Source organism: Bubalus kerabau, chromosome 5 (assembly GCF_029407905.1).
Source record: "Bubalus kerabau isolate K-KA32 ecotype Philippines breed swamp buffalo chromosome 5, PCC_UOA_SB_1v2, whole genome shotgun sequence".
Taxonomy (NCBI): domain Eukaryota; kingdom Metazoa; phylum Chordata; class Mammalia; order Artiodactyla; family Bovidae; genus Bubalus; species Bubalus kerabau.
The window spans coordinates 66,676,056-66,689,495 of NC_073628.1; the positions used below are offsets into that span (position 1 = coordinate 66,676,056).

Sequence of the window (13,440 nt, forward strand, 5' to 3'; positions counted from 1 at the left end):
GTATAATTTTTACAAAGTTTCCTTAATTTTAACATCTCATACAACCTCTTTACAGTTAGTAAAACTAGGAAATTAACATTGGCACAATTTGTTGTTGTTATTGTTCAGTCGCTCAGTTGTGTCTGACTCTTTGTGACCCTATGGACTGCAACACGTCAGGCTTCCCTGTCCTTCACCAGCTCCTGGAGTTTACTCAAACTCACATCCATTGAGTCCGTGATGCCATCCAACCATCTCATCCTCTGTCATCCCCTTCTCTTCCTGCCTTCATTTTTTCCCAGCATCAGGCTCTTTTCTTTGAGTCAGCTCTTCACATCAGGTGGCCAAAGTATTGGAGTTTCAGCTTCAGCATCAGTCCTTCCAATGAATATTCAGGACTGATTTCCTTTAGGATGGACTGGTTGGATCTCCTTGCAGTCCAAGTGACTCAAGAGTCTTCTCCAACACCACAGTTCAAAAGCATCAGTTCTTCAGTGCTCAGCTTTCTTTACAGTCCAACTCTCACATCCATACATGACTACTGGAAAAAACCATAGCTTTGACTAGATGGGAACTTTGTCAGCAAAGTAATGTCTCTGCCTTTTAATATGCTGCCTAGGTTGGTCATAGCTTTTCTCCCAGGAGCAAGAATCTTTTAATTTCCTGGTTGCAGTCACCATCTGCAGTGATTTTGGAGCCCAAGAAAATAAAGTCTCTCACTGTTTCCATTGTTTCCCCATCTATTTGCCATAAAGTGATGGGACCAGATGCCATGATCTTAGGGTTTTAAATGTTGAGTTCTAAGTCAGTTTTTTCACTCTCCTCTTTCACTTTCATCAAGAGGCTCTTCAGTTCCTCTTCACTTTTTGCCATAAGGGTGGTGTCATCTGCATATCTGAGGTTATTGATATTTCTCCTTAAAATCTTGATTCCAACTTGTGCTTCAGCCTCCATTTCTCATGATGTACTCTGCATATAAGTTAAATAAGCAGGGTGACAATATACAGCCTTGACGTACTCCTTTCCCAATTTTTGAACCAGTCCATTGTTCCATGTCCAGTTCTAACTGTTGCTTCTTGACCTGCATACAGGTTTCTCAGAAGGCAGGTCAGCTGGTCTGGTATTTCCATCTCTTTAAGAATTTTCCACAGTTTGTTGTAATCCACACAGTCAAAGGCTTTAGCATAGTCAATGAAGCAGATGTGTTTTTCTGGAATTCTCTTGCTTTTTCTATGATCCGACAGATGTTGGCAATTTGATCTCTGGTTCCTCTCCCTTTTCTAAATCCACCTTAAACATCTGGAAGTTCTTGGTTCATGTACTGTTGAAGCCTAGCTTGGAGAATTTTGAGCATTACTTTGCTAGCATGTGAAATGAGTGCAATTGTGTGGTAGTTTGAACATTCTTTGGCATTGCCTTTCTTTGGGATTGGAATGAAAACTGACCCGTTTTTCACCCCCAGGCTTCCTTGGTGGCTCAGTCAGTCAAGGATCTGTCTGCAATGCAGAAGACCCAGGTTCGATCCCTGGTTGGGAAGATCCCCTGGAGAAGGAAATGGCAACCCACTCTGGTATTCTTGCCTGGGAAATCCCATGGACAGAGAAGCCTGGCGGACTATAGTCCATGGAGTCACAAGGATCGGACACAAATTAGTGACTAAACCACCACCAACTTTTCACCCCTCAATATCCATAGCCCACTGGACCTGTTCCCTCTCCTTATGTGTGAACTGCACTTTCAAACCTCTCTTGACTTGAGTTTGGTCATGTGTCTAGCTTTGGCTAAAGTATGTGGTTCAAGTGATGGTATGACAGTTTCAAGATTAGGCTGCAAGGGGCATGGCATTTTCCTCCCTTTCTTGTGCCTCTGAGTTGCTAGGAAAGGAGCACTCTGAGGCGAGCTGCCCGTCCTGGGGGCAGACACAGGGAGGAGAGGCAGACTTCCTCAGCTCTCCCCAAGCTAACTCTCACAGGTGTGGATGGCCTCATGGGAGCTCCGCACAGCCAGCCACCAGAGCCCAGCTCAGGTTAGCTGAATCCTCAACTCTTCCTTGGACCCATGAGAATCAAAGATTACAGTTTTAAGCCACTGAGTTTGGGAGAAGATTTTCATCGCAATAGCTAACTGATAAAGCACACAGCAGTGTAACATTTCTATCTGAGATAGAGGAAAGTACGTATTTAGTATCCAAATTTTTTTCTTTAAATTTTTTCTCCTAGAAGTGGGAAAAAAAAAATTACCATTGAGTATGTTGGGATGGTAAATATATGGCTGTTTGTTGTAATTCAAGTTTTTCTATATATTTGAAATATCTTAGTATCTCTTAAGGATAAAATGTTTTATAAAGTATATGTGAACTGTGGTTCATCTAGGCATGGGGTATTATCCAGCACCAAAAAGAAATGAGCTGTCAACAACAAGGTCCTACTGTATAGCACAAGGAGCTATTTCCAATATCCTGGGATAAACCATAATGGAAAAGAATATTAAAAAGAATGTATGTATGTGTGTATAATGGAGTCATTTTGCTGTATAGTGCAGATTGGCACAACATTGTAAATCAACTATACTTCAGTTTTAAAAAAAAAAAGAAATGAGCTATCAAGCCATGAACAGAAATGGAGGAAACTTTAATGCATATTACTAAGTGAAAGATGCCAATCTGAACAGAAAGAAGCCAAGCTAACATATGGTATGATTACAACTACATGACATTTTGGAAAAAGCAGAACTATGGAGACAGTGTAAAGATCAGTGGTTGCTGGAGGTTAGTGGGGAGTGAAGGGTGAATAGTTGGAACACAGAGGATTTCTAGGGCAGTGAACTCCTTTGTATGATACTATAATGGTGGATATATGTCATTACAGATTTGTCCAAACCCACAGAAGGTTTAACACCAAGAGTGAAACATAAACTATGGAGTCCAGGTGATTATGGTATGTCAATGTAGATTCATCATTTGTGGCAGATGAACCATCTGGTGGGGAATGTTGATAATGGAGAACAGGGAGGGTGTAAATGGGAAATCCCTTTTTCTTCCCCTCAGTGTTGCTGTGAACCTAAAACTGCTCCAAGAAATAAAGTATATTTTGAAGAAAAAGTAAAATTAGAGTTATTAATTGCCTGATTCTATATTACTTCATTTCTGATTTTATGCCTATATCAATTCTTTGATATTTTTTCCACATTCATTACTGATTTACTTAAATAGCTCTGATTTATGGTTCATATTTATGTTTATATCCAAATATATCCCAGATTTTTCATGTTTTAATGAAATACTCTTACAAATTGCTGTATTAAAATAGAATAAAATATACCCCAATGTTCATTGCAGCACTGTTTATAATAGCCAGGACATGGAAGCAACCTAGATGTCCATCAGCAGACGAATGGATAAGAAAGCTGTGGTACATATACACAATGGAGTATTACTCAGCCATTAAAAAGAACACATTTGAATCAGTTCTAATGAGGTGGATGAAACTGGAGCCATATACAGAGTGAAGTAAGCCAGAAAGAAAAACACAAATACAGTATACTAATGCATATATATGGAATTTAGAAAGATGGTAATGATAACCCTGTATGTGAGACAGCAAAAGAGACTCAGATGTATAGAACAGTCTTCTGGACTCTGTGGGAGAGGGCGAGGGTGGGATGATTTGGGAGAAAGGCATTGAAACATGTATAATATCATATGTGAAGTGAAACACCAGTCCAGGTTCGATGCAGGATACAGGATGCTCGGGGCTGGTGCACTGGCATGACCCAGAGGGATGGTACGGGGAGGGAGGTGGGAGGCGGGTTCAGGATGGGAACACGTGTACACCCGTGGTGGATGCATGTTGATGTATGGCAAAACCAATACAATATTGTAAAATAATCAGCCTCCAATTAAAATAAATAAATTTAATAAAAAAAACACTAAAAAAAATAAATGAATAAAATAAAACGAGGACTTCCCAGGTGGCTCAGTAGTAAAGAATCTGCCTGCCAGTGTAGGAGACTTGGGTTCCATCCCTGATCCGAGAAGCTCTCACATGCCATGGTGGAACTAAGTTCATGCACCACAACTATTAAGCTTGTGCCCTAGAGCCCGGGAGCCACAACTTCTGAGCCTACATGCCGTGACTACTGAAGCCTGTGTGCCCTAGAGCCTGTTGTCCACAACAAGAGAAACCACCCCAATGAGAAGCCCCTGCTTGCTGTAACTAAAGAAAAGCTCACGCAGCAATGAAGACCCAGCACTGGCAAAAACAAATAAATAAATTTTAAAAAATAAAATAGACTGTGGGACCTTTTAGTTTTATTTCCAGCTTGGTCATGATCTTTTCTAATAATTTGTGAATCATTTCAACACGTGAAATCTGAAAAGTTAAAATCTGAAAAGTTGTGAGTGCTAACCCATCTCTCATTTTCCTGCAACTTTTCAGAAGTAATGAGACAACCACAACAGCTAGAGAGAGCTAAATTCCTCTGGTTTTGGATTGTGAGAGAAACATTTGAAGCTGGAATTCCATCACTTCCACTAGCTTTGTTCATAGTGATGCTTCTTAAGGCCCACTTGATTTCGCACTCCAAGATGTCTGGCTCTAGGTGAGTGATCACACCATCGTGGTTATCTGGGTTATTAAGATCTTTTTTTGTATAGTTCTTCTGTGTATTCTTGCCATCTCTTAATATCTTCTGCTTCTGTTAAGTCCATACCATTTCTGTCCTTTATTATGCCCATCTTTGCATGAAATGTTCCCTTGGTGTCTCTAATTTTCTTGAAGAGATCTCTAATCTTTCCCATTCTATTGTTTTCCTCTATTTCTTTGCCTTGTTCATTTATGAAGGCTTTCTTCTCTCTCCTTGCTGTTTTCTGGAACTCTGTATTCAGATGGGTACATCTTTCCTTTTTTCCTTTGCCTTTGCTTCTCTTCTTTTCTCAGCTGTTTGTAAGGCCTCCTCAGACAACCATTTTGCCTATTTGCAGGGATGGCTTTGATTACGGCTTCCTGTACAATGTTACAAACCTCTGTCCATAGTTCTTCAGGCACTCTGTCTGTCAGATCTAATTCCTTGAATTTGTCACTTCCACTGTATATTCATAAGGGATTTGATTTAGGTCATATGTAAATGGCCTAGTGGTTTTCCCTACTTTCTTCAATTTAAGTCTGAATTTGGCAATAAGGGGTTCAGGATCTGAGCTATAGTCAGCTCCAGAGTGACATTAATGATCATTGTTAAATGGGTCCTGGCAACCATAAACTGCTCTATCTACCAGGAGCCACCTTGCAGTATTACTGGAGGGTGGTTCAAGGTTCCTCTAATGGACTTACTCAATAACCCAGGAACTCTGAGCTCTTCAAGCAGTCCTCAGATACAGGTCCTTCCTTGCTCTGCCATCTGCCTCTGTTATGTTCACAGTGTTGCCGGGGCTGCCATCTCAGGTTGGGATTTTGATGGAAACATAAAGTAATGTTTTTGATTAGAATTATATCCAGGAAGGCTCATCCCACCTCTGTGCTTTCCTGCTTTTGACAGTCATGTAGTTTTCATATATGCATGTTTTCTCCAGCTGCTATTAATGTATAACAAAGAAGTGATAGGGTGAAATAGAGTTAGTATTCTTAGTGACATATTCTTAAAAAGTCTTAAGTCTTAAAAAGTCTTAGAAAAAGATGGGACATGCCATCTGTCATTTTAGCTAAATTTCTTGATACAGAAAATTTCCTAAGCAACGGAGATTCTAATGACAGAGATTCTCTGCTTGACCAAACTTCAGTGCTTCTTCACCTTCTTTTAGGCTCATCTATGCACTTTCTTAAAAAAATCCAATTTTAGCAAGACTCCTGCTAAGTCAGTTTAGCGGGGCTCCCCCATCATCTTTATCCAATCCCTGTGAGTATCTGATTGGTTCCCACACCCCAGCACCCCCAGGTGATGTCTGATCATCTGGCCTGTCTTCAGGGAGACTCCTATTATGTCACTGCAGCCAGAATACTCCCTTACCCCTGATATTTCCTACTAGTAATTTTCCATCCACTGATCCCCACTCTGCTCCTTGGCTATAAATTCCCAAGTCTCCCATGCTGTATTCAGAATTGAGTCCAGATCTATCCTGAGATCTCTTCTCCTCTTACAATGCTCTAATTGAAATGTTTTTACTGCTTTAACTACTGCCTGGTTATTATTTTTTTTTTAAAAAAAAACATTAACTTGGTATTGCATAGCAATGCAAGAATATTTATGTCAAGAAAAAGTTGCACAGTTGGACATAATATTTATATTAATAGTTTCAAGAAGTTACCTTCCTCTATAATGAAGATGATAAAATTTTTATAATATTGTTATTCCTAGTAATTGCCATTATAATCCCAATATTGAGGCCAAAAATATTAATCTCTCTTAAAGATTTCACATAGTTTGGTACAGGTTCTCTTTCTTTTATTTCTCATTTTTCATCTTTTTGGTATTCTTATGAGGTTAGATGTGGGAAAAAGTCATTTTCTTTTGGAAATGGAAAGATTTTTCAGACTTCATTGGGAGTTAATGAGGTGGGGATTAATTGAGACCTGCTGATTCTCAGGCCATAGCTCACAAGTTGTTCACATTTTTCATGGGTTCCTCATTATAAATGACTAGGAATTATGAGAAAATTATAATAAGGTTATTACTACTGGAAATTTTCAAGTTGTCCATAGAGGTGCTTTCTTTTTAGGAAAGAATATTCAATGAATCATGGTTCCTTGCATGAACCCCTATGAAAGAAAAAAAAAGTTCAAAGGGGATGTCCAGAGACTAACTCTCTGGGACTACAGTGAATAGATTCTTAGTCAACGGGGGAATTTCTCAAACATTCTAAAAACCTAACCAGAACTGTACCTGTCAGCAGTGTTTGTCTTCCATGTCAGAAACATTTAGTGAGTATAACTTAAAATGCTAAGAATCTACAGCTCCCTCTTAAACAATTGTCTTCATCCTCTCAAGAGAACTGAAAATAATGGGACTCTGCATGTTTGAATACTTACTCATTTCCTGCAAATGCAAAACCTAACAGTTACATGAAATGAGGATCACAATTAGTTGTGTCTTATAAATGTGTATTAGAAATTTCAAAGAATTCAGGGTCAGAGGAAGAGTGGACCTCTGTCTCTAATCTGGAAAGTTTCCTTTTTAAATCACCAATGGGGATTTCTTTTTGCTGCCAGTTGGCAAAAATGACTCTATTAGTATGAGTTTATTTCATAATTACTTTGCCAACAAAGGTCCGTCTAGTCAAGGCTATGGTTTTTCCATTGGGCATATATGGATGTGAGAGTTGGACTGTGAAGAAAGCTGAGCACTGAAGAACTGATGGTTTTGAACTGTGCTGTTGGAGAAGACTCTTGAGAGTCCCTTGGACTGCAAGGAGATCCAACCAGTCCATTCTGAAGGAGATCAGCCCTGGGATTTCTTTGGAAGGACTGATGCTGAAGCTGAAACTCCAGTACTTTGGCCACCTCATGCGAAGAGTTGACTCATTGGAAAAGACTCTGATGCTGGGAGGGATTGGGGGCAGGAGGAGAAGGGGACGACAGAGGAGAGATGGCTGGATGGCATCACTGACTTGATGGATGTGAGTTTGAGTGAACTCCGGGAGTTGGTGATGGACAGGGAGGCCTGGCATGCTGCGATTCATGGGGTCGCAAAGAGTCAGACACGACTGAGCGACTGAACTGAACTGACTGATTTCATAATTTATAGTTCCTATACTAAATCAAAGTTGTGCAGGTGAAATTTGAAGGGTCATTGATCATTAGTATTTAACCTGAAATTCTAAGTACGCTAGAAATTTCTAATATTTATTGGTACTTGAGGTATTTACCCTGTCTGTCAGATTTCAGATAAAAAATCACAGGAAAAAACTATTCTGGAGAGAATCTCTGGAATTCATCTGGAATTCTGGAAAACATCTCCCTTGTTAAAATATATAGAGAAAATGTGCTTTTATAGCCACCATTAGCAAATCATTGTGGCCTTTCCTAATCTTTATAAAGTAAACCAATATAACATTTTTATAGAAAAAATAAATTATGTTCGTAATTCATTGGATAAAAAGCAGATGTAACGAGTAGAAGAAAAAAAACAGTTAAGACTTTCTCTTGTCAAACACAGCTGGACATTAGTGAAAGTGATGAAAACAGATTTAATTCAGTAAATACTGACTGTGCGAAAAAACGCTGAACTCCATTCAGATTTTCACAGAGATGTGGGGCCTGTTAAAGGCAGAACGGAGGAGTGGGGGGTGACTGGGTCTCCAGTAGAGTCAGGGAAGTGAAACTGTAAGGGGTCGGTCAGTGCAGAAGGCTCCACTGCTGTGTCCGCTAGTAGCAGGCCTGGAAGTTAGCACTTTATCCTCAACAGAGCCTGGGAGGCAGGCCCGTCCGTCCTCAAGGTTACCTGTGAAAGGAACGGCTTGTGAGTCCTTGAGAAAGGGCAATTCTGAGTTGTAGGAAGTACAAATACCTCTGAAAGAGACAGAGGAATGATTCACAGTTGGAAACAATCTTTAGTGAATACTCGTAAGAAACGGAGGTCAGAGGACTCTCATCAGGTGTTGCCTAGAACAAATGGTAAATTCTTTTGACAGCCCTGAGCTTTTCCAGGCAGGAACACCCCTCTCCCTCTGCTTTCCCTCTGCCTTACCCCCACACCCCCCTCCTCTTATTCCCTCTTACTGGATCTGATAGGATGAACTCCAAGAAACAGAAACTATCACTGTAAGTATTTTAAGTGAGAAGGGTTTTAATTCAGGAAATTATGTGCTTACACATATATTAGAAGTGATGGGAGAGGAGTCTGGGCTGGGCCCCCAGGACTGAGCCCAGAATGACCCCACTGGGAGGCTGCTACGTCTGAGGCCTTTACTAGAGCTGTAGGTTGTAGAACAATTCCCCGAGCCCTAATGCAGGTATTGTGTGTGTGTGTGTGTGTGTGTGTGTGTGTGTGTTAGTCACTCAGTCGTGTCTGACTCTTTGCAACTCCATAGATTGTAGCCTGCCAGGCTCCTCAGTCCATGAGATTCTCCAGGATGGAGAATACTGGAGTGGGTTGCCGTTTCCTTCTCCAAATGCAGGTGTTAATCGCTGGTAATTAAGTAGCTATCGCTGCTGCCGCTGTGGCTGACTTCCAACTCTAGGGGTGCTGGAAAGCAGACTCCCATAGCTACAAGCTCGGCACTGACTCTTGACACCCAGGGAACAATTTGCTGCTGCAGGAACACCTCCCGTTTCCACAACTGCTCACCAGCAGAAGGAAGATCAGTTTGAGTCTGCTGTACTTCCAAATTTTTAAGTCAACAGAAGCTAGTTTGCATCCAGAACGCTGGCCACAAAGGTGTCTTTCTACTTTCCTCCCGCTTTTCTCCCCTCCCCCATCCTATAAGTGGATTAGTGTATACTTGAAAAGGGCTAACCATTGATGAGCTTTGAAAACTAAACATGAAATAGGTGAATACCATGCTTTTGTGTAGTTCATGTTCTAACAGACAGGTAGACACAGAGTCCTTGAATAGAATTATGCCTGTGGGGTTTTGGAAACAAAAGAAGTTAACTCTATATGGAAGCAGAACAGTAGTCACAAAAAATAAGCTAACTGCTATCTATGGAAAGGTCGACTACAAGGTTGTCCACTGGGGAGTGGGTAGAGGGTCTTCTTAGAACAAAAAGTTTAATAATGTAGATTTCAGAACGCCTAGGGAGCTAGAGAATAGTAGTTCGGTACAGTTGTAATGCGAGGGTAGTGGCTGTAACTCTAGAAGAACGTCTTTGGAGGTGAGAGCTTGCCTGTAAGAAGGAGCTCTGACTCCCGAAAGAACAGTAGTATCACAACAGGATGCTTCTTGGTCTTTCTTTAGCCTGGCTTTGTAGTTGCTGGAGGAATTAGGCCCGGGCCTGTGACACCCAAGACCTGCTTCCCGATGAGTATTTCCTCTCTAAACTTCTAATTGCATTTACTTCTTAGGGCTTCCCTGGTGGGTCAGATGGTAAAGGCTCCACCTGCAATGCCGGAGACCTGGGTTCGATCCCTGGATTGGGAAGATCCCCTGGAGGAGGGCATGGCAACCCACTCCAGTATTCTTGTCTGGAGAATCCCCACTGACAGAGGAGGCTGGAGGGCTACAGTCCATGGGGATCACAAAGAGTCAGACACGACTGAGCGACAAAGCACTTTTACTTCTTAGGCTTAATAGAACACAGAATGTCTTCATTTTTATGGGCACATGCATCTCATTTTTTTATTCATTTATCACATCTTAAGCTCTGGTTGTGCTAGGCCATGTACTCAGTGCAGAGGAGAAGCAGATGACTGTGTCCGTGATGAGGAGTCTTTGGTGGGAAACAGACATGCAGACACTGGCACTGTGATCCCACAGTTGATCCAAGGAGGCATCGTCCAGAATGTGCTGAGAACCCTGAAGAGGTCTCTCCTGCATCATCTGGAAATATCAGCAGGGACTTCACAAGAGAAGCAGTGTCTTAACTGACAAGGAAAGGCTAAACGGGAATTTTCAAGATGGTTTAATATGTGGAAGGATGTTCCAGGGAGAAGTAGCCTTTCATGTATCAATAGTCCTTGGTGAGGAGAACCCTGAATGTTGGGGGAAAGGGTGACATGACTGGGATGGCACCGTGAGGACATATAGGACCCAGGATGGGTCCTCGAGAAGGTGCCAAGTATGAGACTGCCTAGCAGAAGCTGCAGATGTCTGAGGACTAGCGAGGAAAGGTTTCCTGAGGGCCTGGGACATCAGAGAGGACTTGTGGGTGGGCGTGAGAACCTGATTAAGGCTTGGATTTGGAAAGAATGCAGGGGCATGGCTGCAGGTTCTGTAGCGGTGGGGGTTCCATCCAGAGGTGATACAAATGCTGTTGCAGAGCGGGAGACAAAACCCATCCACGGCAGAGGCACGTCTCTGAGACTGGCAGAAACTAACTTTGGATGGGTTATCCGCACATGTCATGGAAAGCTCACCGCACCAGGGGTCTTTAAGGGAGTGAGATGGAAAAGTGCAGCAGCAGAGGTCAGTAGATTCGAGCCTACTGTCAGTTGTATAGATAACTACAGATGACTATAGTAACTGTAGATTTGAATCTATAGTTAGTTCTGTAATGTTGGACACATTCTAGAGTCCGTGAGTTCCTGGAGCTACCAGGTATAGAGTTAGGGCTGTTCAATTTAATAATCTGTACCCCATTTCCAGTTCTCAATTGCCATATGTCTTCAAGATGTGAAAGCGTTAGTGGGTTTTGTTGTGGTGATACTGTTATTTAGCCTTAAGAAGGCAGATTCAGTTGTGGTAAGGAACCCACCTGCCAATGTAGGAGATATAAGAAATGTGAAATCGATCCCTGGATCAGGAAGATCTCCTAGAGAAGGGTATGGCAACCCATTCTAGTACTCTTGCCTGGAGAATCCGATGGACAGAGGAGCCTGGCGGGTTACAGTCCATGGAGTCACAAAGAGTCAGACACCACTGAAGTGACTTGGCATGTAGTTCATGCACAGTTATCTGGCTTTAAGAAGGCAGATTCAGTTTGGGGAACTGGGACTTAGACCTGAAGTTTCAGCTCGGCAACTTGGTAGCTTCATGACCTTGAGAAAGTAGTTCACTCTTCCTGAGCCTGTTTCCTTATTTCCAAGTTGGATAATGTTTGCCTGGCCTACCACATGAGTTGTTTTCAGGGTCAGATGTGATGAATACGTAAAATACTGTGTGTTCTGTAAAATACTACAGGAAACATTTGAAACTAAGAGAAGTAATAGGCTACTTTGCTAACCCTGTGAGAGGAAACATAATCTGGATATAAGCAGTGCCTTTGCAAATAGTGAATAATATTGAGGAAGATATTTGGAACAAAATGCAGATAGGAAATAGTGACCTGCCCCACAAGGTTGATGGAGAAGAGGCGGAGAAGAGGGGAGTGCTCACAGTGACGGGGGTGACAGGGGAGGTAGTTAATGGTATTTACTTAAAATCTCTGTGCTGGATGCAGGAGCTAGGGCTCATCCCAGAACCAAGGAATTCGAATCTGCATCGTAACAAGAGGCCCGAGTGATTTGTGTGCACTTTTGTGCCCCCTCTCCTAGAAAATACCAGAACTGAGTGTCGTGTTCCATCATAGCTGGGTCTGCCCAACTGTGAGCAGCCTGGGGGCTTTGAGTGGCCCTGGGCCCTAGCCTGACAACCGGACCTCACTCGGAGCTCTTTCCTGATCAAGACAATACAGGAATTATTTCCACCAGTGGTTTTGCTTTCCGAGGAAATCAGGTAAAGGCAAAATACTCCAGTCAGAGGGATGTCGATGATACCTTAATGACAAAGGGTACAGAGAATTTAAACTTAAAAAGAGAGGAGAGAGAGAATCTGTTGAACATTGTATAACAAAGCCAAGAATATGAAAACCAACGAGTGCTGCCCCGGCAAACAGCTTGACCACAAAAAAATCTCATGAGAGACCCTGGGCCAGAACCACCAGCTGAGCTACTTCTGGAGAAACTCTGAGAAAAGAAATGTTTCTCATTTTAAGCTGCTGAAAAGAAAAGAAAATCTCTGTGCTGACACTGTAGAAAACCTATTTTAATGCAAAGTAAATCTTTGTTTTCTGGGCGAAAAGCAAGCCAAAATGAGAAATTTACTTCCAAATTTCAAGAAGCATATGGAAAGAGAACCAGGTCTTAGATATTTGCATCTCTGTCGTCTCCACTAATACGTGTGTGTTCAGGCACTCAGTTGTGTCCGACTCTTTGTGACCCCTTTACTACCCCCTGGCAGGGGCCTGCCAGGCTCCTCTGTCCATGAAATTTTCCCGGCAAGAATACTGGAGTGTGTTGCCATTTTCTACTCCAGGAGATCTTCCTGACCCAGGGATCGAACCTGTGTCTCATGCGTCTCCTGTATTGGCAGGTGGTTCCTTCACCACTGAGCCACCAGGGAAGCCTACCTCCACTAATACTTTTATACAAAATGCTTAGATAATAAAAGATGATAATCTGTTTTTCCTACTGTGGAAAGAGAAAGAAGATTAACTATAAAGTGGTGAGATTTGAGTAGCTCTTTATAGAATTAAATGAGAGAATTTCTTGATGCCTTCTAAATAAAACCAGAAAACTGCAAGTACATGGGGACATTTCTAGAACTGAATATAGAATCCTAGGACGTGTTTCTGCTCTAGGTTTCTGCAATCGCTACCATAAAGGGAGCAGTTCAGATGCTCTGTAGTATGGCTCCCTTCCTCAGGAATTTCTCTAATACTTGACACAGAGTGGGAGGAATGCAGACCTCTGGAGGTCGTATTTTATGTGTTACTATGGTACTATCTAAATATTATGAACAGAACAGTGGTATATGGCATAGAGCAGCCTAAAGCCACGAAACCATGGCAGCTGGAAACCAGAGTTCTGAGATGCAGGCTTCTAGTGTGAAAGATT

General features: G+C 41.9%; 1 long non-coding RNA gene across 1 annotated transcript in view; it reads left to right on the top strand.

The window, feature by feature from the left end:
• The first annotated feature begins 2,345 nt into the window (after window positions 1-2,345).
• Window positions 2,346-13,440, top strand: part of LOC129652832 (uncharacterized) — a 60,377-nt gene continuing 49,282 nt past the window's right edge. Inside the window, exons 1-2 of the long non-coding RNA XR_008714802.1 lie at window positions 2,346-2,915; window positions 4,416-4,578. This is a non-coding gene — a long non-coding RNA (uncharacterized LOC129652832). The remainder of the gene's footprint in view (window positions 2,916-4,415; window positions 4,579-13,440) is intronic.